General features: G+C 41.6%; 1 pseudogene; it reads right to left on the reverse strand.

Moving 5' to 3' along the window:
- Positions 1-2,197: 2,197 nt before the first annotated feature.
- Positions 2,198-18,917, reverse strand: LOC109894112 (neurotrophin receptor-interacting factor homolog; annotated as a pseudogene).
- Between the last annotated feature and the right edge of the window lie 7,067 nt (positions 18,918-25,984).

Here is a 25,984-nt window from a genome sequence, read left to right on the forward strand (position 1 = left end):
TAACAGAATGACCGCAATTGAATTGGCCACAATAGGAAATCATAGTCTCAAAACAGTTACAGTAAAGCAGAGTAGACCACAGTAAAGTACAGCAAAGAAGATTATAGTTCAGTACAGTATAATGTGATATACTCTACTGGACTTTACTGTAATGTCCAAACTTGTTAAACATAGAAGTCTATGATTGGTATAGATTTGGTCCGGTCTTGACCAACCAAATTTAGTCTTGTTTGGGTGCGGAGCTCATTTGAATAACAGCCAGTGTGTAGTATAATACTCAAACATGCAAAGGAGGATTACATTGTTCTACCTTGGTACCTATTCAGGATACATCACCATGAAGAGAATTACACTCATAATTATGCATTTCTGTATAGTACAGATCAAGGACCCATGATGTCATTATGTTACTGGGTGTTGATCCACTTCACTGACTGTAGTTCAATCATCTACATAGTTTTTTTCAAACTCAATGTGTCATATCATAGCTGACACATTCTTTCTGCAGACATATTTGAATCTTAATTCGGAGTTTTTGGAAAAAAGTGGTCACAAAAAAACTAATTATTTTATCAAAATTTGCATCTGCACCGTTCCTCAAATAAATGTGTTTTAGTTACATTGTCAGTGGCAATTGTTAAAAGTAGACTTCTGCATATACAGTTGAAGTCGGAAGTTTGGAGTCATTAAAACTCCCCTTTCCACCATTCCACAAATTTCTTGTTAACAAACTATAGTTTTGGCAAGTCGGTTAGGACATCTACTGTGTGCATGACACAAGCAATTTTTTTCCAACAACTGTTTACAGATTATTTCACTTTTATAACAGATTACTTTTATTACAGACTATTACTTATAACTCACTGTGTCACAATTCCAGTGGGTCAGAAGTTTATATACACTAAGTTGACTGTGCCTTTAAAAAGCTTGGAAAAATTCCAGAAAATGATGTCATGGCTTTAGAAGCTTCTGATAGGCTAATTGACATCATTTCAGTCAATTGGAGGTGTACCTGTGGATGTATTTCAAGGCCTACCTTCAAACCCAGTGCCTCTTTGCTTGACATCATGGGCAAATCAAAAGAAATCATCCAAGACCTCAGAAAACAAAGTGGACCTCCACAAGTCTGGTTCATCCTTGGGAGCAATTTCCAAACGCCTGAAGGTACCACGTTCATCTGTACAAACAATAGTATGCAAGTATAAACACCATGAGACTACGCAGCTGTCATAAGGCTCCGGAATGAGACACATTCTGTCTCCTTGAGATGAACGTACTTTGGTGTGAAAAGTGCAAAGAACCTTGTGAAGATGCTGGAGGAAACAGGTACAAAATAATTTATATCCACAGTAAAACAGGTCCTATATCGACATGACCTGAAAGGCCGCTCAGCAAGGAAGAAGCCACTGCTCCAAAACCGCCATAAAAAAGCCAGACTACGGATTGCAAATGCACATAGTGACAAAGCCCGTACTTTTTGGAGAAATGTCCTCTGGTCTGATTAAACAAAAATAGAACTGTTTGGCCATAATGACCATTGTTATGTTTGGAGGAAAAGGGGGAGGCTTGCAAGCCGAAGAACACCATCCCAACTGTGAAGCATGGAGGTGGCAGCATCATGTTGTGGAGGTGCTTTGCTGCAGGAGTGACTGGTGCACTGCACAAAATAGATGGCATCATGAGGCAGTAAAATGATGTGGATATATTGAAGCAACATCTCAAGACATCAATCAGGAAGTTAAAGCTTGGGTCCTCCAAATGGACAATGATCCCAAGCATTATTCAAAAGTTGTGGCAAAATGGCTTAAGGACAACTAAGTCAAGGTACTGGAGTGGCCATCACAAAGCTCTGACATCAATCCTATAGAAAATGTGTGGGCAGAACTGAAAAAGCATGTGCGAGCAAGGAGGCCTACAAACCTGACTCAGTTTCACCAGCTCTGTCAGGAGGAATGGGAAAAAATTCACCCAACTTATTATGGAAAGCTTGTGGAAGGCTACCCAAAACATTTGACCCAAGTTAAACAATTTAAAGGCAATGCTACCAAATACTAATTGAGTGTACGTAAACTTCTGTCCCACTGGGAATGTGATGAATTAAATAAAAGCTTAAATAAATCACTCTACTATTTTTCAGACATTTCACATTCTTAAAATATATTTGTGATCCTAACTGACGTAAGACAGGGAATTTTTACTAGGATTAAATGTCAGGAATTGTTTAAATGTATTTGGCTAAGGTGTATGTAAACTTCCAACTTCAACTGTAGGTGTATGTATGGTTTGTTAAACTTTGCAATCAATGGTTTTTGCTTAGCATACATAAAGAGAAAAAGTGAGCATCAGCGTCACTGTTAGCGTGGAATTGCACACTACATACATCTTCACTACTTCGTCAAGTAAACATGAATTAAGGCACTATCATTCTCACTATAAAACACCTAAAGACAAAGTCTGTCACTCTTCATCAGTGACGCATTTTTACAGACACCATCACACCAGCCATAACCATATTATCTACTCTGCCTCATCATACTTTTTCCTAAGTTCTCCTCATCCAGTTCCCTACTATATCCCAAACCAACAGAATTAACTACAAACTAACTAACTAGTACTACGTTACATGTCACTATTCATGTGCATTTTCTGCTGGTGTATCCTGAGGTAGCTCCTCCCTGAGAACCTCTTCCTACAGTGCGTACAGGCGAACGGCCTCTCTCCCTTGTGGACCTTCAACTGCATCTTCAGCTGGTGGGAGAACTTATTCTTACACTGGGGCAGCTGTAGGGTTTCTCCCCTGTGTGGACCCTCTGGTGCCTCTTCAGGTTGGACGAGTGTGAGAAACTAGCCCGGCACAAGTGGCAGCCGAACGGTTTCTCCCCTGTGTGGACCCTCTGGTGCCTCTTCAGGTTGGACGAGTGGGAGAAACTAGCCCGGCACAGGTGGCAGCCGAACGGTTTCTCCCCCATGTGCAACCTCTGGTGGATTGCCACCTGTTGGGGGAAACGGAAGGCTTTCCCACAGAACGAACACGGGAAGCGCTTCTCTTTGGCGCCGCCACCTTTACTAATGCTGCTTCCACTACTGTCATTTGTCAATGGGCTTGTGTTGCCATTTAGTGTTGAGGCACAGGCATTGTCTGAGGTCTGGTTTAACATTAGGAGAGTGTGAGGAGGACGAAGGCCAGGGAGTGTCTGTGTTGTCGCAGGGTCCATGTTCCAATTGATAGATCCTATAGAAGGTAGGCTGAAGGCAGCATCTGTTACAGGGTTAACCTGAGGCCCAATCCGTCTCTCTGAATCACAACTATAGGAGCAGGACGGAGCATCGCTAGCAGAGTCTGTGTCTGTTCTCTCCCGCCGCATACAGACACCTCCCCGTACCTGCAGACCAAATCTACCCCTCGCCCTGGTCTCAGCCAGTCTATTGTCACGGAGTCTAAGATCGGATGTTGTTTTGTGTTCGACTGTCTGTTTCTGGTTGTGGTTAACAGTGTTGTTCCCCATCCCAGAGTTGAGGACACTGTCCCATCCCCTGACATCCACTATGTCACCTCTGGTCCTGGCCTGCGAATCCAAGATGGCCACCCAGTCTCCTTTGTTAGCCTCCAGCCAACTACCTGCAGGAATAGGTCACAAAATAGACTTTAAAAATATGTCAAAGAAAACTCTACATATGGAGTTATATGGACAAAATAATAGCCAGGTGCATCACTATTCCCATTGAAGATCTATTACTGTATGTAGGCTATATGTATTTCTCTCTTACCTTGCTCCCCCATCTTTAGTCCACTCAGCAGATCAATGCTCTCTGCTTCATCTTCCATTGTCTCCTGTTTGACCAGCAGCAGATCAGGCTTCCCATCCTCCATGTCTATTGACTGCAATAGTAAAGGTTGGGTTTAGTTGGCACTATTTGGGTTGGACTTGTATCATTGAAAGGCATGTACGCAGACAACACTATTTGGATCCCCATCAGCTTTTGCCGAAGCAGCAGCAAAAGTCTTCCTGGGGTCCACAAAAAAACACAAAGGACGACAAGTAACAAAACACTTAGTGATAGACAAGGACAGTCACACAAATGTAAAATACTATATACAAACAATACAACAACAACAAAAATGTGTGTGTTAGTGTGTCGCCTCACAGACCCCACCGGTCAATGAGATGCTTGAGTAATAGGAGATGGAAGGGAGTTCCATGCGATCACGGCTCAGTATAATACTGTGCGTTTCCGTGAATTTGTTTTCGGACTTGGGGACTGTGAAGAGACCCGTGGTGGCATGTCTTGTGGGGTATGTATGGGTGTCTGAGCTGAATGTTATTTGATTATGCAGACAATCGGGAATTTTCATCACAGTAATATTTCCGGATGAAAACTGGAATAGAAGCAGTTCATCTCTCGTCAACCCTTTAGTGCTCCTGAGTGGCGCAGCGGTCTGAGGCACTGCATCTCAGTGCTTTAAGACAGATGCAGCTTTGCTCGGTAGGTCTTTCTTTGCTGCACTTGACCATATTACCAGACAGTAATCAAGATGGGCAAAGACCAGACCCTTAACAGTTGATTTTACAGTGCAGGTGATTTGTACTGTAACACAGAACAACAGACAGGCCCCTCCCCATCTTCACAACAACTCTCATTATGACTTGACCATGATCAGAGGGGTGAAGAGGAGCTCCGCGGAACCTGAGAGTTCGGAAGTAATTTAGCCATTCAGTGTAGTCTTAGCGATCTGTAGATTTGCTATTTATGCAAGTTGTCATGTCAATTAACTTGTGACATTCCTGGATTACTCATTATACTGATAGTCAGATTTAATCAAGTAATTCAATAGTCAGTTTAAAAAAGGTTAAGGCTACAAGACTGTAAATATCTGGCTGTGTTGGCAAAAATCACTACATATCCCATTGAGCCAAGCGGGGAGAGGCTGTCCGTTGTCACAGTTCCAAGACCAGTCAGAAACGTCCAGCTAACCCTACGCCAATGACGCCGGTGGATCTCAAAACTGAACTTGAATCCCCGTTAAGTAGCAATGATATCCTTCACCAACGTCATCTTATGACAGACATCTCAAACCAGATATGACTGTTCAACAAAACATAATTACATTTTTTCCCCAGCTAATTACTTAGTTACATGATTGTATAACTAGCAAAGAAGTTTTGAAATTGAGGGTGCAGTATTTATGAAGTTTGGCATAGTTCAGCTAGCCAGCTAGTTTAGCCCACTGAGGTATAATAAGAACGTTTTAGCCAGGGAAAACAAGCTTGGGCCTAGTGAGCATGTGCACTAGGCTAATTAAGGTGACAGATTGTAGTTATGCCCTGATTAGTCATTGAAATGATTGTCAATATCAAAAGGTTTTGTTATAAATTACCCATCAAAATGAATGATGGAGAATAATTGGGATTTCTACCCATAATATAACTTAAGGTACTCCAAAGTATTTTTCCATTAGGTCATTTATCTTGGTTTGGTAATATAATAATTTCATAATTTTGTTAAGTTTTGTAAAAATAAAAAAAATCTACTTTTACATTATGTCAAACAATCAGCTGAGCTGCCTGGCTGACTTTGCCACCTATTTTGCATGATTTATTTGAACGAGTGTTGTCATGATACCAACATTTTACAAACGATACAATACCAGGCCAAGTATCACGACACCGAACAGTATCACAATACCATGGTTGGGGGGAAAAAATCTGTGGCTTAGCATCCTGTGCGCACCGTTCATCGGACGCTTGTTCACCTTTTCAAAAATGCCTCCAAAAACCTGTCACTGAAATTCTGACTTCTACTCAATACAACACATTGAATTTAACTTCAGTGTTTAACAGAACACGGCATAGAAGGGCTGATTTGCTGATATTTGCAAAGGCATACCTGTGATTTAGCTGGAGGAATGGGAGGAAGGAATATACTGTACATGCATATTTATCTGCATGTCATTGTGCCAGTAAGGGGAAAAACAATGCATGAAACCTTTACTCTTTAGTTAACAGGCACACACACACTGTCGCCCTCACTCTAAAAAACACACACACACCACTCTCTCCCCCACAAACACACACTGCTCCCAACTTTTACAACGTTAGGCACCAAACTGAATTTAAGGAGCACCAGAAAGACATTGATTTTTGATTTAGTTTAGGCTTACATTAGGCCTATGTGAATCCTACCCTTTGAAGCACATGTCATGAGCAGCAGACCCTTTTCTTTCTTCCTGTGCCAATCAAATTTGCCTAAACTTACTGTCAAGTTACCAGGTTGTTAGCTAGCTACAGTAGGTAACACGACCGAACAACGCTGTTAGTTATCAAACCAATAATTAGCGACCAGGGATCCGTTTAAAAATGGCCCGCGACATGACTTGTGAAATGTCAAACGTGTGCGAATCGCGATAGAAAGAAAAAAAGGCATCTCCGGTAATATTTGTTTAACCGTTTAGGTTAGAGACGAGTCGTTTTCTTTGCTGTAAAGCTGCAAGCAGGCGTGTCGCAAAGCAGTGGTTGGTTTTCCATCTGACACTCAGAGGCTGCATGACAGTGAACTTGCAAAGTCTACTCAGACTGATCTGTGCTCTTGGTTGTAAAAGGCGAGGACATTTTACAATTTATCCACATTGCTAACTTTGTGCGCTGCTCCAATGTAATACATTTACAAATCTAACAGAAGACTCGTCAGGGTCTGCATCCCCGCTCGCCATCACGGCAAAATGATATATATATATATATATATATATATATATATATATATACACATTTTAAATGACAGAGGAATAGACACACATGAAGAGCAGACGGAGAAAAGCAGGTGAGTGAGGGCTGGTAGGGGATGAGGCTGGCTGATTTACAGCTGCCACGTGATATGCCCATGAAAGCTGAGTGGATATTACTGGACCTGCTTAAACAAGACACTCTGTGTGCAATAATAGTGTTTAACATGCTTTTTGAATGACTACTTCATCTCTGTATCCCCCACATACAATCATCTGTAAGGTCCCTCAGTCAAGCAGTGAATTTCAAACACAGATTCAACCACCAAGACCAGGGAGGTTTTCCAATGCCTGCAAAGAAGGGAACATATTGGTAGATGGGTAAACATATTTTTTAAAAGCAGGCATTGAATATCCCTTTGAGCATGGTGAAGTTATTAATTACATTTTGGATGGTGAATCAATACTCCCAGTCACTACAAGAAACAGGTGTCCTTCCTAACTCAGTTGCCGGAGAGGTAGGAAACCGCTAAGGGATTTCACCATGAGGCCAATGGTGACTTTTAAAACAGTTACAGTTTAATGGCTGTGATAGGATAAAACTGAGGATGGATCAACAACATAGTTACTCCACAATACTAACCTAATTGACAGAGTGAAAAGGAGGAGGCATGTACAGAATAAAAATATTCCAAAAACATGCATCCTGTTTGAAACAAGGTACTAAAGAAATACTCTTTTAATACAGCTATAATCTCAGCCAAAGGTGCTTCTACAAGTTGACTCAGGGGTTTGAATAGCTATGTAAATGAGTTATTTCCGTATTTCATCTCAAATAAATATGCAAAAAATGTCTGAAAAACATGTTCTCACTTTGTCATGATGGGATATTGTGTGTACATGAGTGAGAAAAAAATACATTATATCCATTTTGAGTTCAGGATGTAACAACAATGTGGAATGGGTCAATAGGTATTAATACTTTCCGAAGGCACTGTAATTAATATGGGCTAATCTTAGCCCTTTCCTGGGTAACTTACCTGAGATGGACATAATATGAAGGGAGAAATAATAACTGTTTCGCTAAGAGTCAGTCAATCAGGCACCTGTGAGTGACAGTTGGTGTACGTATGTGATGTTGGGCTGAAGCTACTGACCCGGAAGCTTGGCTCTCTCACTCCTCCCGGGCTTTTGTGACAGAGGGTGGACAATGACTGTCGTAACAGATGTAAGCAATGTCCCCATGCTATCTGGCAGCTTTCATATAGCTGGGATAAGCTCTTTCTGCCTCTGGCGTACAACTTCAGAGAAGTCCTCGTTGAGGAAGATGTTGGTTCATCTCAAGTTCTTGGGTCTCTCCAGAAGAGCCATATTGTCCTTGAACCTTAGGAACCTGACCACTATTGGCCTGGGTCGGTCACCTGGGCTGGTTACATGGTTTCCAGACCTGTGGGCGTGCTCCACCTCAATATTCTTTTGATCCATCTGCAGCTTTTCAGTGATCATTTTCTCACTTTCTCCTCTAACTCCATCCAGGTCTCATGTGTAGACTCTGGTAGGCCATCCACAACAATGTTATTCCTCCTGGATTGTCCCTAGATAGTCTGTTTTCCCAGTCATCTGTAATAATGATTTGCTGATATCATCTCATGTGGATTTAGTTTGTTGTCATCTTGCTGCAAGTCTCTTCCATATGACATTCACCTATCCCTGGTCAGATCGTCCATTATTTTGTTAGTCGAGTCCACCATTATTTGGACAAAGCTCTTGAAGCCATTTTTCTGTTGCTGTAACAATGCTTGTAGACATTTTTGTTGATTTACACTGTCCTCTCCAACCTTCTTTGACTTTGGGCGGCATGATAGTAGCAACATAGGCTAACGCTGGTACTCCACGCAATTTCAGCCAGCACAGCTCGCAGGGCCGATGGGAACAGTAACAAACGGCAGGGATTTAAACAGCCACAAGCTCAGGACTATCCGCGGTCTCAGCCACAAGGGCTAATCGCGTTGCAGGCTGTGTTCAAATTGTCAAAGAAACCTGGCTAGCTTAATAGCTAGTAACTAGGCAGCAGCTCTTCAAACTTCAGGGTTTGGCAGTGTCCCGGAACAGAAAGTAGCGGTCCATAGCAATTGAGCTAACCACGTCACAGGATCCAAATTAAACAGGTAGGCTTGTTTTTGTTTTTTTAAACAAAGGGACATTTTTCAGTAACACTTTTTTTTTTTTAACTGAGCGCTCTCTCATTCCGCTTTAGCATGCGTTGCACTCTGATGACGTCACTATGCAAGCACTCAGGGGTGTGCCATTGCCACTTGAGCAGGCTGGAAATGCTGCAATCGGACCATGACGCTTTACAGAAAGACCTGGTTGGTTTAAAACTGGGGGGAAAAATCTGCTTAATTGTAGGCCAGACTAAATACATGTTCTCTAATTCTCGCAAAAATGTTTGATGGGCTACATTTCTATTAATTGGATTGTTGGTTCTCCCATCGATCAGGTTCCCAATTGTAAATATCTGAGCATTTGGATTGACAAAGATTTAATGTTCCATAAAAAAGTTACGGATGAGCTAGTTAAAAAACTAAACTTGAAAGAGGGATTATTTTCTAGAAATAGATATTTCCTTTCCCGGAATAGCAGAAAGCATATTGTACAGTCAACTTTTCTGATAGTTTTTGAAAACGGTGACACCATTTACAAGATTGCCGCAGCCACTAGTTTTAAACCTTTAGACGCCATCTACCATAGTGCCATTTGTTTTATCACAGGTAACAGTTTTAATATTCACCACTGCATCCTGTATCAAATTGCCTGGTCCTCATTAAAGTCCCGAAGATCACTTCATTACTCCTTATTTGTTTGTTTAATTGTTTACAAAGCTCTACTACACAAGCTTCCAACTTACCTAACTTTGTTGTTAAAGTACAAAAATCATGAAATACCAAACCCATTCATACGGTTGGTTAACACTTGAGTTTCCTCGGGTCTCCGCCAAACTAGGTAAATCCACTTTTTGTTATAATGCACCTTATTGCTGGAACCAACTACAAAATACATTACAATTGGATGTTCTGGTGCCGCTCGGGCAATTTAAAATATTGATTGGGGGCCATCGTAACTTTTTCTTGAATATTTGTGTAATTCTGTATTTTTGTTTGTTTTACATTATATCGGATTTGATTATGAATTGTAAAAGCAGGGCCCACTTGTGAAAGAGACCCTGGTCGCAATGATGACTAAGTCAACATCAGGGCCGGTATCTAGAAGGTGTCTTAGAGTAGGAGGGCTCATCTAGGATCAAATTTGATTGGTCACATACACAGATGTTATTGCGGTTGTAGCGAAATACTTGTACGTCTCAGCGTAATAATGCTGATCTAGGATTAGGTCCCCATCTGTCTACATATCTTTATTTATTAGAATCTAAAAGGCTAAACAGATCCTAGATCAGCTACCCTGCTCTGAGAGGCTTTGTAAATACGAGCCCTGACCTACTAACATGCAGACAGTAGTTTACAGTGGGCTCACCTCAGTGAGACAGTGTGTGGTCCTGTGTTGCTCAGCTGGTTCCTCTGTGGGTTCAGGAGGTGTAGTCTGGTTTTCCTCCATGTCCATGGTCCCCTCCGGGTTCCCCAGACTCTCCTCACACCCCTCCTCCTTCACCAGCAGCACCTCTGGATCCTCCTCCTCCTGGAAGAGACAGGTGATACAGATTACACAGACATACACTCCCTCAGGTACGTACACAGATAATAAACACACTTTCAACATTGAGTGTTTACCCATCTCCACTGCGTTTGATTCCTATTATCTAGTTACAAAATTACTTTGTTGTTAAACCCATCATAGTGGACATGTTGTGTGTAAAAAATAATTCAGCTAGGATAAGTTCTAAGTCGCCATCAGACAAACCTGACTAAACTATTTTGAGGTGTACAGTAGGTGTTTGTTAGTGTGTGGGTATGTGTAGGTATATTTAGTAAGTGTACATTGGTTATAAAGCACTGTCAGGTGTATGCAGAATAGGGTGAGATCAGATGTGAACTAAAGAAAGTCTCAAAGTCTGCATGAAAAGTCCCATTTTGTATTTATTAAACACAAGTTTTAAATACACCATATGAAAACCACATATACACGTCTCAACTACAAATCTCCATGATAAACTACATAAATTCTCATTAAAAAGTGTCTTGGGAAAGAAATGAAGTAGTTGAATGGAAGTAATGAAATAGGCATTTATGAACGTCAGAGCCTATACAATACAAACAATATATAAACATACTTTTTAGGCTTATATGCCTAGGGCTGGGCGATACGGCCTAAAAATCATTTAGATTTTTTCAAACTTATGGGTGATTCATGATCTATATCTCGATTTTCTAAAGTTCTAAATAAGCTTTGTTGCACAATTAAAAAAGGTCAATACAATTAATTTCAAACAGTCATAAATAAATCTAATGAATTCAGGGTTTGTAAAATTATACCTAGGCTAAATATGACCTTCCACAACCATAAGACCCACAAATAATGTAATTATTTTATCAAAATATTTTAAACAGCTTTTTTTTGCCTTAATCACTGACCTAGCTTTCAAGTCTATGAAAATGCAATTTATGTTACAAATTTAACCAGAACCCTGCATAACGTGCATTCACTAATAATGACTATCTCCTTGTAGCTGAAAATTAACACCAGTCTCATAAACAATCTCTCAAGCACAAGCCCCCGTTCTAGTGAGTAGCCAGCTAATCTTTATATTTCAAGTCTAGCCAACTTCAAATCAAAGTTATTGGTTCACTTGGATCTATTTGCTTGCTACCAAGGCAGAACAGTTGAAGTGTGATGATTGCACCCTCCTGTCCATCTCCAACTATTTGAACAACATAGCCAGTTCACTTTGTTTAGATATTGAAATCAAGTGGCCTACCTGGACAAGAAGATGCTTATTTCTCGGAATGAGAACGAGTTGCCAATTCCTTTTATGAATGTATTTTTTTTTCTTTACATGCATACATTGCACATTTATAAAACACAGACTAGACAGCAAGCACATGTGTGCTATGTGGCTAAAATACAGCTAGCGGTACGTGGTACCACAATACCGAGCTTGAGACAGAACTGAACATTAATTTTCCACAATCATATATATATATATATATTTTTTTTTTTTTTAACCCCTTCTCCCCAATTTTGTGGTATCAATTGGTAGTTACAGTCTTGTCCCATCGCTTGCAACTCAGATTCAACCACAAAGACCAGGGAGGTTTTCCAATGCCTTGCAAATAAGGGCACCCCGGTAGATGGGTAAAACATTTTAAAAAGCAGACATTGAATATACCTTTCAGCATGGTGAAGTTATGAATTACACTTTGGATACACTCAGTCACAACAAATATATAGGCGTTCTTCCTAACTCAGTTGCTGGAGAGGAAGGAAACCGCTCAGGAACATCATCACGAGGCCAATTGTGACTTTTAAACAGTTACAGAGTTTCATGGCTGAGAGAAGAAAACTGAGGATGGATCAACAACATTATAGTTAATCCACAACACTAACACAAATGACAGAGTGAAAAGAAGGAAGCCTGTACAGAATAAAAATATTCCAAAACATGCCTCCTGTTTGCAATAAGGCACTAAAGTAATACTGCAAAAAAATATGGCAAAGAAATAAAAGTCCTGAATGCAAAGCGTTACGTTTGGGGCAAATCCAATACATCACTGAGTAACACATCATATTTTCAAGCATGGTGATGGCCGCATCATGTTATGGGTTAGCTTGTAAATTGGCAAAGGACTACGGAATAGAGCTAGGCGCAGGCAAATGCCTAGTGGAAAACCTGGTTCAGTTTGCTTTCCAACAGACACTGGGAAAGAGTTAACCTTTCAGAAGGACAATAACCCAAAACACAAGGCTAAATATACACTGGAGTTGCTTACCAAGATAACGTTGAATGTTCCTGAGGGGCCTAAATACAGTTTAGACTTAAATCTACTTGAAAATCTATTGCAAGACTTGAAAATGGCTGTGGAGCAATTATCAACAACTAACTTGGCAGAGTTTGAAGAATAAAAAAATTATGTGCAAATATTGTACAATCCAGGTGTGGAAATATCTTAGACACTCACAGCTGTAATCGATGTGATTCTAACATGCATTGACTTAGGGGTGTGAATACTTTTGTAAATGAGATATTTCTGTATTTTCATTATGGGTTATTGTGTATTTTCATTATGGGGTATTGTGTATTTTCATTATGGGGTATTGTGTAGATGGTCGAGAGTTATTATATTTTGAATCCATTTTGAATTCAGGCTGTAACAAAATATGGAATAAGTCAAGGGCTATGAATACTTTCTGAAGGCACTGTAGAATGCAAAATATATATATACAAATAAAAACAATTCTTGTGATACAAGCATTTCAAACATTAATTTGAATTAATTGGATATAATCGCCCAGCCCTATACAGTTGAAGTCAGAGGTTTACATACACTTAGGTTGGAGTCATTAAAACTCGTTTTCCAACCACTCCACAAATTTCTTGTAAACAAACTATAGCTTTGGAAAGTCGGTTAGGACATCTACTTCGTGCATGACACAAGTCATTTTTCCAAATATTGTTTACAGTCAGATTATTTCACTTATAATTCAATGTATCACAATTCCAGTGAGTCAGAATTTGACTGTGCCATTAAACAGCTTGGAAAATTCCCCAAAATTAGGTTATGGCTTTAAAAGCTTCTGTTAGGCTAATTGACATCATTTGAGTCAATTGGCGGTGTACCTGTGGATGTTTTTCAAGGCCTACCTTCAAACGCACTGCCTCTTTGCTTGACATCACGGGAAAATCTAAAGAAATCAGCCAAGACGTCAGAAAAAACATTGTAGACCTCCACAAGTCAAGTTCATCCTTGGGAACAACTTCCAAATGCCTGAAGGTACCATGTTCATCTGTACAAACAATAGTACGCAAGTATAAACACCATGGGACCACGCAGCTGTCATACCGCTCAGGAAGGAGACACGTTCTGTCTCCTGGAGATGAACGTACTTTGATAAGAATAGTGCAAATCAATCCCAGAACAGCAGCAAAGGACCTTGTGAAGATCCTGGAGGAAACAGGTACAGAAGTATCTATATCCACAGTAAAACAAGTCCTAAATTGACATAATCTGAAAGGCCGCTCAGCAAGGGAGTAGCCCCTGCTCCAAAACCACCATAAAAATGCCAGACTACGGTTTACAACTGCACATGGGGACAAAGATCGTACTTTTTGGAGAAATGTCGCCTGGTCTGATGAAACAGAAATAGAACTCTTTGGCCATAACGACCATCGTTATGTTTGGAGGAAAAAGGGGGAGGCTTGCAAGCCGAAGAAAACCGTCCCAACCGTGAAGCACAGAGGTGGCAGCATCATGTTGTGGGGGTGTTTTGCTGCAGGAGGGACTGGTGCACTTCACAAAATAGATGACTTCATTAGGAAGGAAAATTATGTGGATATATTGAAGCAACATGTCAAGACATCAGTCAGGAAGTTAAAGCTTGGTCGCAAATGGGTCTTCCAAATGGACAATGACCCAAAGCATACTTCCAAAGTTGTGGTAAAATAGTTTAAGGACATCAAAGTCAAGGTATTGGAGTGGCCATCACAAAGCCCTGACCTCAATCCTATAGAACATATATGGGCAGAACTGAAAAAGCATATGTGAGCAAGAAGGCCTACAAACCTGACTCAGTTACACCAGCTCTGTTAAGAGGAATGTGCCAAAATTCACCCAACTTATTGTGGGAAGCTTGTGGAAGGCTACCTGAAATGTTTTATCCAAGTTAAACAATTTACAGGCAATGCTACCAAATACTAATTGAGTGTATGTAAACTTCTGACACACTGGGAATGAGATGAAATAAAAGCCGAAATAAATCACTCAACTATTATTCTGACATTTCCCATTCTTAAAATAAAAATATAAAAATAAAGTGGTGATCCTAACTGACCTAAAAAAGGGAATTTTTACCAAGATTAAATGTCAGGAATTGTGAAAAACTGAGTTTAAATGTATTTGGCTAAGGTCTATGTAAACTTCCAACTTCAACTGTACATGCCTTATACACTGCTCAAAAAAATTAAAGGAACACTTAAACAACACAATGTAACTCCAAGTCAATCACACTTCTATGAAATCAAACTGTCCACTTAGGAAGCAACACTGATTGACAATAAATTCCACATGCTGTTGTGCAAATGGAATAGACAACAGGTGAAAAATATAGGTAATTAGCAAGACACCCCCAATAAAGGAGTGGTTCTGCAGGTGGTGACCACAGACCACTTCTCAGTTCCTATGCTTCCTGGCTGATGTTTTGGTCACTTTTGAATGCTGGCAGTGATTTCACTCTAGTGGTAGCATGATACGGAGTCTACAACCCACACAAGTGGCTCAGGTAGTGCAGCTCATCCAGGATGGCACATCAATGCGATCTGTGGCAAGAAGGTTTGCTGTGTCTGTCAGCGTAGTGTCCAGAGCATGGAGGCTCTACCAGGAGACAGGCCAGTACATCAGGAGATGTGGAGGAGGCCGTAGGAGGGCAACAACCCAGCAGCAGGACCGCTACCTCTGCCTTTGTGCAAGGAGGAGCACTGCCAGAGCCCTGCAGAATGACCTACAGCAGGCCACAAATGTGCATGTGTCTGCTCAAACGGTCAGAAACAGACTCCATGAGGGTGGTATGACGGCCCGACGTCCACAGGCGGGGTTTGTGCTTACAGCCCAACACCGTGCAGGACGTTTGTCATTTGCCAGAGAACACCAAGATTGCCAAATTCGCCACTGGCGCTCTGTGCTCTTCACAGATGAAAGCAGGTTCACACTGAGCACATGTAACAGACGTGACAGAGTCTGGAGACGCTGTGGAGAATGTTCTGCTGCCTGCAACATCCTCCAGCATGACCGGTTTGGCGGTGGGTCAGTCATGGTGTGGGGTGGCATTTCTTTGGGGGGCCGCACAGCCCTCCATGTGCTCACCAGAGGTAGCCCGACTTCCATTAGGTACCGAGATGAGATCCTCATACCCCTTGTGAGACCATATGCTGGTGCGGTTGGCCCTGGGTTCCTCCTAATGCAAGACAATGCTAGACCTCATGTGGCTGGAGTGTGTCAGCAGTTCCTGCAAGAGGAAGGCATTGATGCTATGTACCGCCCGTTCCCCAGACCTGAATCCAATTGAGCACATCTGGGACATCATGTCTCGCTCCATTCACCAACAGCACAGACTTTAGTCCAGGTCTGGGAGGAGATCCCTCAGGAGACCATCCACCACCTCATCAGGAGCAAGCCCAGGCGTTGTAGGGAGGTCATACAGGCACATGGAGGCCACACACACTACTGAGCCTCATTTTGACTTGTTTTTATGACATTACATCAAAGTTGGATCAGCCTGTAGTGTGGTTTTCCACTTTAATTTTGAGTGTGACTCCAAATCCAGACCTCCATCGGTTGATATATTTGATTTTCATTGATAATTTGTGTCATTTTGTTGTCAGCACATTCAACTATGTAAAGAAAAAAGTATTTCATAAGAATATTTCATTCATTCAGATCTAGGATGTGTTATTTTAGTGTTCCCTTTATTTTTTTGAGCAGTGTATATATATATATATATATATATCACACAACGTTGGATGCAATTTTCTACACTGAAATCGGTAACTCTTGTAATTGCAAATGAGTCTGTGGATCTTTTTCGTGCCGACAACAATGACAATTCATCTTTGTCTTGTCTACCGAGTGGAATGTTTTTTTCTTCTGGTATCTCCTCTCTGAGAACCTCTTCCCGCAGTGCGTACAGGCAAACCGCCTCTCTACCATGTGGACCTTCAGGTGCATCTTCAGCTGTTGCAAGAATCTCTTCTGACAATGGGGTCAGCTGTATTATTTCTACCCTGTGTGGACCCTCTGGTGTCTCTTCAGGTGACCAGCCTGGGCAAAGGCCATGGGACACTGGGTACAGCTGAAGGGTTTCTCCCCCGTATGGACCCTCTGGTGCCTCTTCAGGTCACCAGCCTGAGCGAAGGCCATGGGACACTGGGTACAGCTGAAGGGTTTCACCCCTGTGTGGACCCTCTGGTGAATCTCCACCTTCTGGGGGCAACTGAAGCCTTTGTTACAGAAAATGCAGAGGAACCGTTTTTCTTTACTTTTGCCTGATGTTGCTCCTCCACGCCGAGCCTGGGCTCTAGCCCTGTCGTTTGAGTTCAATCCCTTATCGAAAAGGACGAGGCGGTGTGGATCAGTAGGCCCCATTGATCTGGACACTGGGTCGCGATTCCTGAACGTGTGTAAAGGGGAGTGGGTAGCGACATTTGGATTTGTCTCTAAGCTTTCCCTGTAATCTAAAAAATCTCTGCCCTGTGTGAGTCCATCTCCTAGGTGACTATCTGCATTCCATGTGGGAGGAACGTCGCCCTCCACTTTCACAGTCACTTCATCTACGCCCAGAACCTCGCCTTTCTCATCTAGGCACCCTTCAGAGTATACACTACTACTGTACTGGTTCCAGTCCCCTCTAGACAGATCAGTCCGTGTCTCTAAACCCAAGGATATGTTATCAGGGTCCATTTCTGTAGCATAAGAACAAGACGGTTCATCCCCGCAAGTGTCTAACGAGTCACCATCAACATCCCCACGGGAATGATCAGTCCTCTGGTTCTGGTGAAATACTGGTAAATACTCTGAGCCAGGAGGACAGCCCAGTCTCCCCAGGCCCAGTATCTCTGGGCCTGATGATCTGTGTTTAGATCCTCTGTGTAATTGCATTTGTGTTACAGTTAAAGTCTCTGTGTCTGTCTCAGACTTGAGGACGGCGATCGGCGTTCCACTGACCTCCGTGATGCTGTGTCTGGTCCTGGGCTGCGCAGTGGTGGGGTCCTTCGTGGCTACAGGGGGCTCTCCAGCAGTTCCATTCTGGATGTCTCTGCTATGCCGTGGGTCCTGCTTTCCTTCAGACCTCTCCTGCTTGACCCCAGGACCTGCAGCCTCTGTAGACTGACACAAGAAGAGTGGAGGTTATTAACAGATAACAATGTCGTAGGGAAGTCTCACAAGCTCCCTTATGGCAGATAAAAGAGGATGTACATGTAAGCAAGTGAAAAGCTGAGGGGAACCTTTCTGAAGTGAACTGGTCACATGATGCACTGTAATTTAATGGAACACTATTCCACTAACCTCTATCACGATAATGTTCTGTGGTGAGGTTCCACTCCCCTCATCAACAGTGATTAGTTGGTCATCTCTGCATGTATTGTGTCCCGCTGGATTCAAAAAGCTCTTGTGGCCTCCAGTGAGATGTATTTCACCTGAGAGAATGATTGGGGAAAAGAGGTGGTTTAGGTGCTGTCAATGGTATATTGTACACTATTGACACTGTCTACAATTGACAAGGATGTAAAGTAGCAATTCTCATAACTTCTTGATATAATATTTACTGATTGATGTATTATATTCCATGCATAACACTGTTTTCATTGTGTAAATAGAATATGCAGTAAATCAAGAATCTGGTTAGAATATGATATTGTGTCTTTGCGCAAGATAGCTTACTAATCAGGGGAATTATTGCACACTATCCAACAACTGACCAATACCTAATTATGTGTAATACATCCGAACACAGAGCGGATTGGGGCGAGTCACTAAACTATATATTAACGGTGACAGGCTGCGCAGCCTCCGCCAAAATGTACCTCTTGCCATTCTTCTGTGTCGGTCAAGGATCTTGACACTACTGGGACTGGCAACGACACGCTCCCGTGCCACCTTCAGTTCCAGTAGCTGTAGTTTCCTCCTCAATGCCCTGTTTTCTTTCTGGCTTTGAGTTATTTCCAAACGAAACACTGCATAGTCATCATCGACGAGTTTACAGACCTCTGCCACGGCTGCATTCGCCAGCACCTCCATGATGGAGGCTATTTGAGTGTGAAAAACCATACAGTTAGCCATTGTTAGCTAACGTTACATAGATAACATCTATCAACCAATTCGTCTTCAAAGCAAATTAAACACTACATGGGGTACGTATGTGATGCTGTACAGTTAAATTCGTTATATTTTGAGTTCCATGATGTTAATAAACGTATAAATAACAACAATAAAACCGCTAACGTGGAAATTGTTCATGGTCACTGTTCACTTCTTCTTCTCTGGTATAGTGTCGCCTTGTTCTGAAACGTCACAGTGATCCTGGCGAGTTATCTGTTGCAATCGTGTTTCTATTTCCGGCACCATTCGCGGCACGCTAGCGCGTGCTAGAGGCGGGAGGTGAAAGCTACAAAAGAGGTACCTTTAGTTGAGAGCTTGATAGTTTTACAATAACAGAACCGCACAAAATCCTAATATCGATCAACATGACAAGCATGATGTGTTTAGTACGAGGCTATTACAATAATTGGATGAAGAGGAGGTCGTTTTTACAACAATAATGTTTTGAACACCATCTCTACGACGTCGATCTGTATGTACCTGTGGAGCCCCATAGGACCCGCATCCACCTTTGCGGCTCTGGCTCAAAGCGTTGAACCTAAAGAAACTTCCAAAACGTCTCTTCGTGTGCTCCTACCACTTCTTTGACAAGAAGCCTAAAGTGGAGCATCCTTACCCAGACAAATGGCTTGGCTACGATCCTCCATAGTGTTTTTTTCTTTTCACCTCTATTTAACCAGGTAGGCTAGTTGAGAACAAGTTCTCATTTACAACTGCGACCTGGCCAAGATAAAGCATAGCAGTGTGAACAGACAACAACACAGAGTTACACATGGAGTAAACAATTAACAAGTCAATAACACAGTAGAAAAAGAAGGAAAAAAAGGAGTCTATGTACTTGTGTGCAAAGGGCACGAGGAGGTAGATGAATAATTACAATTTTGCAGATTAACACTGGAGTGATAAATGATCAGATGGTCATGTACAGGTAGAAATACTGGTGTGCAAAAGAGCAGAAAAGTAAATAAATATAAACAGCATGGGGATGAGGTAGGTAAATTGGGTGGGCTATTTACCGATAGACTATGTACAGCTGCAGCGATCGGTTAGCTGCTCAGATAGCAGATGTTTAAAGTTGGTGAGGGAGATAAAAGTCTCCAACTTAAGCGATTTTTGCAATTCGTTCCAGTCACAGGCAGCAGAGAACTGGAACGAAAGGCGGCCAAATGAGGTGTTGGCTTTAGGGATGATCAGTGAGATACACCTGCTGGAGCGCGTGCTACGGGTGGGTGTTGCCATCGTGACCAGTGAACTGAGATAAGGCGGAGCTTTACCTAGCATGGACTTGTAGATGACCTAGAGCCAGTGGGTCTGGCGACGAATATGTAGCGAGGGCCAGCCGACTAGAGCTTAGATGCATTCATGAAGAAGGGTTGGTCAGACAGTCATCAGTGACAGTTAAGCCAAACGCTTGAGCAGTTTGCCTGCCCTCATTGTGTCTCCCTCTTGCATCTAAGCACAGTCATAATAGCACAATTTATTTCCTCCACAACTCAAAAAAAATCTATTTTGATATATACTTAATTATTATGATTATTAAATATTATTAGGAGCGTTCATGCAGTATGGTGTTTTATTGTACGGTTTTGTCCATGAACTTGTTTAACAAGCCATACTGATTTCTGAACCGGGGCTTCACAAACCGTGATCTGCTACATGAGAGGAAGGTCAAATTAACAATTCCAGCCTTCACAAAAAGAGGCGCACAGCTGTCAGAAGACGAGACCACATGTACACGACGGATAGCTAACGTGCGGGTTGATGTGGAACGTTGCATTGTGTAACCTGCGTGGTGATATCAATCATGAAGACGCTGAATGAAAGTTCTCAAAAGTTATGTTAAATAAATGTAAATTAATTCTATAACAACTATTAGTTTTGCATACTCATTAATATTAAAAACAAAGTCAAAAACTATTTCCACAACACTGAGACTGTTGATGCATTAAGTCAGGCTTTTTAATTGAAAAACAATTTGTTAATGGTAACTGAAAACAGGAGAGACATTGACTACATACGTCTACAGAGCTGCATATATTTGTCACTATATTTTGCCTTCCTGATGCTCCTCAACAATAAATGGCAGCATGTGTGTTGAGTAGAATGCCTTCAACCCCTGGACAGCCTCTGCATCATAGGGAACAGGGATGGCAACTTGCTGGGACGGAGTCCAGATGAACACCTTACTTTCTCACAGTCCTGTGCAAAACAGACCAATTTGCATCTGCATGTAGTAGCCACGTGGCCCATGTGGTTGCAGTTGGGGTGTGCCCTCCACCACCTTCACATTACAGGCTTTCCCATTGAAGACAACATCCAGAGAAAACCACCCTTCCCCATGACAGGACACTTGATCTCAAACAGCTCCTTGGTGTTCAGCACTCCATCAGGGCTTTCTGATAGCCATGGCTCTTCAACACTGACAACAGTGCCTCTGTGGGCCACAGAGTATCCACAGTCTTCCAGCCACTGAGAGGCCATCAGCTCATTATCTTCAAATACATTAACATGGTACAGCCACAAATAAATAGTCCTTTCAGTCCAATTTTACCTAGGATGCTACTGGCTGTGATATGATTGTTGGTTCAACATTAACACACTTATAGAGCAGACTCCCCACAGGCAGATTCAGGTGTCTCAAGCTCCTATTCAATTCCTCCTGTGAGTGGAATGCAGGAGTGGGAGGCAGGGGATGACATTCTGGACACTTTTCTGCATATTGGTCACTGGCTTTATGGTGTGTATAGTCAATGCTGTTTAACCGCTTTGGCTCAAGGTTCCTCCGAGTCCCTGCATTCCATTGTCACTGCTAATCTGTGCAGACTATGACAGTTAGCCCACTGGACACTGCACCTGTGATAGAATGTTTGTTGCAAAAAAAATCACATTATTAACAATTGTGTGACTGAGGACTATGTGATCAACTTAATCAAAAACACATGCAAGTTTCATCATAAACTTACCTTGCTATTGTTCCCAATGAGATGAGACCACTTATACTGACCATACTTTAGGCATTACCCCCCCCCCCCAACCACAATGAATTTTTTTTTTACAAACCTTATTCACCCAGAAAAAAAAACAATAACACTAAAGACGCTAATAACACTAAAGAAATACATGTGAAGCTGATATGTTTAAATACATTTTATACCCTACTCCATGCTTCACCTACCTTGCTTCACCAACATGAGATTTGACAGGATACGTACAGATTCCCCACATAAATACAGCAGTTATGTTGATCCACAAATACATGTTATTAACATAACCAATAAATAAGGACGTTCTCAATTCAGCTTTCATCCAACAAAACGTTTGTTCTAATTGCTATGTTAAGGCTGACTATTGTATCATTATGTGTCTAGATAAGGCAGTATTGAGCAATTTCATCTATGAAAAGGAACGAAGTAAATAGGCTATAAACATAAATTAAAAGACCAAGTAATGCGGAGACTGATCAAATCAAATCAAATTTATTTATATAGCCCTTCGTACATCAGCTGATATCTCAAAGTGCTGTACAGAAACCCAGCCTGATCATAGATATCATCTGAGAACTCAATCATAAATTCGTCTATGGATTATAGTAACTCTCACCACAACACATGGAGACTACTTGTATGCTATGTTAAGTAAAGTTAGAAATAGAAATGCAAGTGACTTTGCTTATTAGCCCGGCCTTCCAAAGAATTGAGGCTGCATGACTTTCCAAGGCAAGCGCATCCAGCAGTCTCTACTGATCCGTTGTTGAATAAAAGTGCCCAAGCAGAGTGGTAAGAGCTGCTTGATTGGCTGGGCTGAACATCGGCCTTAAAATATCATTCGTTTTCCCTCCTCCTGGTGAAGCCATTTGTGTGTGTTCCCAAGTGGGAGCCATGTTTTGCTTTTGTTTATTTGTTAGATGTGTTAATGATGCGCGTTTTTTTATTATTAGCCAGCGGTCTGAGGTAATTCGCTGGCGTTAACGGAAGTTGTAAAACGGAAACACAAACACAATCGTATTCGAATAGAACTGGGTCAAGTGGGCGGGGCTACATACGGAGAATAGTGCCAGTCGGTATTAAATAGAACGTTGTGGGTACCTGTGGTGAAAACAACCTGTGGTTGGTTACCTACTTGTCTAGCAGCAAAAACATTTTTCAACCGCAATTTTGTTGTTGTGTGCTTGTTAAGTCCATTACAAAACTACATTTAAGAAACATTGCCAGCTCCCAAGCATTCTCACTATTTTGACAAACGTAATATTGTTCTTCACTCATGCCCATTTTCATGAAGGCGCTAACGTTAGCCACGCAAGTGCTAGCTAATTACCAACCAGAACATTAACATTAAACTAGCCAAGACCAACAACACACTATAAACTAAAGCAACAAGTAGTGTGTGGAGTTACAAACGGACTATACAAAAAAAAAGTTAAATGTCTTACCTGTGATGACATTTTTTCCACACAGATAGCTAACGTTACGTGTAGCCTACTTGGATACCGGTTCCCCACAATTGTCCATTCTTCAACACCAAATAAATAGCCTGAAGCAGGAATGAATGTAAGGCTGTATGGTCCAGTACAGGCTCAAAGTAAAATAAACAGTGGAGGTACGCCGTCCCGGTAAAACATGAGCCTATCACAATAATGAAAACAAAATGTCAAGAAAACTGTAGGGTATCACACCATTATCAGAGGACATTTTGCCATTTTGCAGAGATGAGTGGCCGAAACCTAGACGTGTGCTGACAGCAGTGGAGGCATACATATTGACCTAATGACAATCTCAAATGTCATTATACTTTTTGGTGTTTTGTTTAACAAATATCTATTTTAATTCGCCACTGTTTAATGCGGGGAAATATGTTGCAATGGATGAACGTGTGCTGCTAGCCTAATAAAGGAGACCTTTGAAGTGATTGATTGATTATCAATCAGATGAAAACATCATGAGTCTGGTCACTGGTTGTGTTTATGCCACAATAAAAGGTAATGCATATTAAAAGTGAAAAGATTCATCTTTATGACTAAGATTTTTTTTTCTGCAGTTTTCGGTTTGGCTATTTGTTCCAAATGTATGTGGCGGTTCTAGCTTGTATGGCGCCCTGGGCGAACCCCCCCTTCAGCTCCCGCCCGCACCCTGGGCGGCTGCCCATGTCGCCAGCACCTAAATCCGCTACTGATTTGTATTAGTCTATAAATAAATCTCTTTGCCAAAATTCGTAGTCTCTCCCATGTCTTATTCGACTAGTATTTTTGAAAGTGTAAGGATAATAATTCAGCCATAGTTGTTCTGAAATGTGTATTGCTTGCCAACATTTCACTCCCTCTTCTATGTTTAATATAACACACACATACATTAATTATTCATTTCGGTTGTCTATCCTGACGTGAAGCTTGTTCTATACAAAGTATTTGACTCTGATCTGTGCCAGAGAAAGTATTTGACTCTATACACAAAATTAACACATTACTCTGCCTCAAAACAATGATAACTTCTCTCAACCAGTGGCATGCGGCCTATTTAGGTGAGCGCTGATGCCGTACCCATGATAAGCAGTGCCCACTTTGCCAAAGGCAGGGGTGCAAAATATTATTTAGCTTGTTCGTGCCCAGCGCGCCTCTCAAGGGTGATGTTGGAGAGACGCAGCGCTGTGGCGCTCCAACAAATTAATTTAACATAAACTATGTAGCCTACGGTTGAAAGAGTAGTCGTCTATTTGGTTTTTCTGTAGCCTATTACAATGTCATGAGACAGACACTTTTAAATCATTAATTTCTTAACCAGGAGAAAATCAACTAAAAAGGCACGCGGGCAGATAGCTTTGGAACGGTTGCGGAATAATGAGAAAGAGGGGGACAACGAATGGTGTTGAAAGTTATTCATTTCAACAATTGTCTTCATTTGAATTCGACTTCACTAACTACAAGAAGGCTTTGTTTGAGCCCATTTCTTCCTGTTTGAAAGACGCAATTATGCTATCCATAGATTTGTCAGAATATCCAAATCCTCAAATACTCCTTATTAATAAACACCCCCGTGTTAATTATTATTATTTATTTATTTATTATTGAACCTTTATTTAACTAGGCAAGTCAGTTAAGAACAAATTCTTATTTACAATGACGGTCTATCAAAAGGCAAAAGGCCTCCTGTGGGGACAGGGCTGGGATTAAAAATAAAAAAATAGGACAAAACATACATCACGACAAGAGAGACAACAACATAGCATGGCAGCAACACATGAAAACACAGCATGGTAGCAGCACAACATGACAACAACATGGTAGCAGCACAACATGGTAGCAACACAAAACATGGTACAAACATTATTGGGCACAGACAACAGCACAAAGGGTTAGAAGGTAAAGACAATACATCACAGGAAGCAGCCACAACTGTCAGTAAGAGTGTCCATGATTGTCTTTGAATGAAGAGATCCAGTTTGAGTGTATTTGCAGCTCATTCCAGTCGCTAGCTGCAGCGAATTGAAAAGAGGAGCGACTCAGGGATGTGTGTGCTTTGGGGACCTTTAACAAAATGTGACTGGCAGAACGGGTGTTGTATGTGGAGGATGAGGGCTGCAGTAGGTATCTCAGATTGGACGGAGTGAGGCCTAAGAGGGTTTTATAAATAAGCATCAACCAGCATCAACCAATTTTCCGAGGTCTCTCTGTGGCACCTGACCACACGGCTGAATAGTAGTCCAGGTGAGACAAAACTACAGCCTGTAGGACCTGCCTTGTTGATAGTGTTAAAAAGGCATAGTAGCCCTTTATCCTTCTAGTCCTCTCGTTGTAGCTAGCTAGCATACCCATTCTGTCCGACATAGTTCCCCGCTTCCGGTCTTCTACAACAACTGTGTGACCATAGCTATGACTCTCTTTGACTCTGCAACTGGACCTAAGCTACAACTGTTGCAGGCCTACCCTCAAATCACAGGGCTCTTCTCGCATGCTCTAATTCCCTACGTGGGAGCATTGCGAACCGTAGGATCGGGATTTTTAACCTGGTTACATGTCAACTGTATACTCTGTGTCGGTATTCATGTCACAAGAAACAATTCCAGTCGACCACACCCCCACAAATTGAGGAAAACAATCATTTTTTCCCATTGAAAAAGAGCAATCTTTGTTTATTTGTTTGTTTATTTGAATGTTTGCACATTTATTGAAAATTAAATAGATAAATATCTCAGCCATTCACTGTCTTCTTGGTAAGAAACTCCAGTGTAGATT

This window comes from Oncorhynchus kisutch, linkage group LG7 (genome assembly GCF_002021735.2).
Source record: "Oncorhynchus kisutch isolate 150728-3 linkage group LG7, Okis_V2, whole genome shotgun sequence".
NCBI classification, from domain to species: domain Eukaryota; kingdom Metazoa; phylum Chordata; class Actinopteri; order Salmoniformes; family Salmonidae; genus Oncorhynchus; species Oncorhynchus kisutch.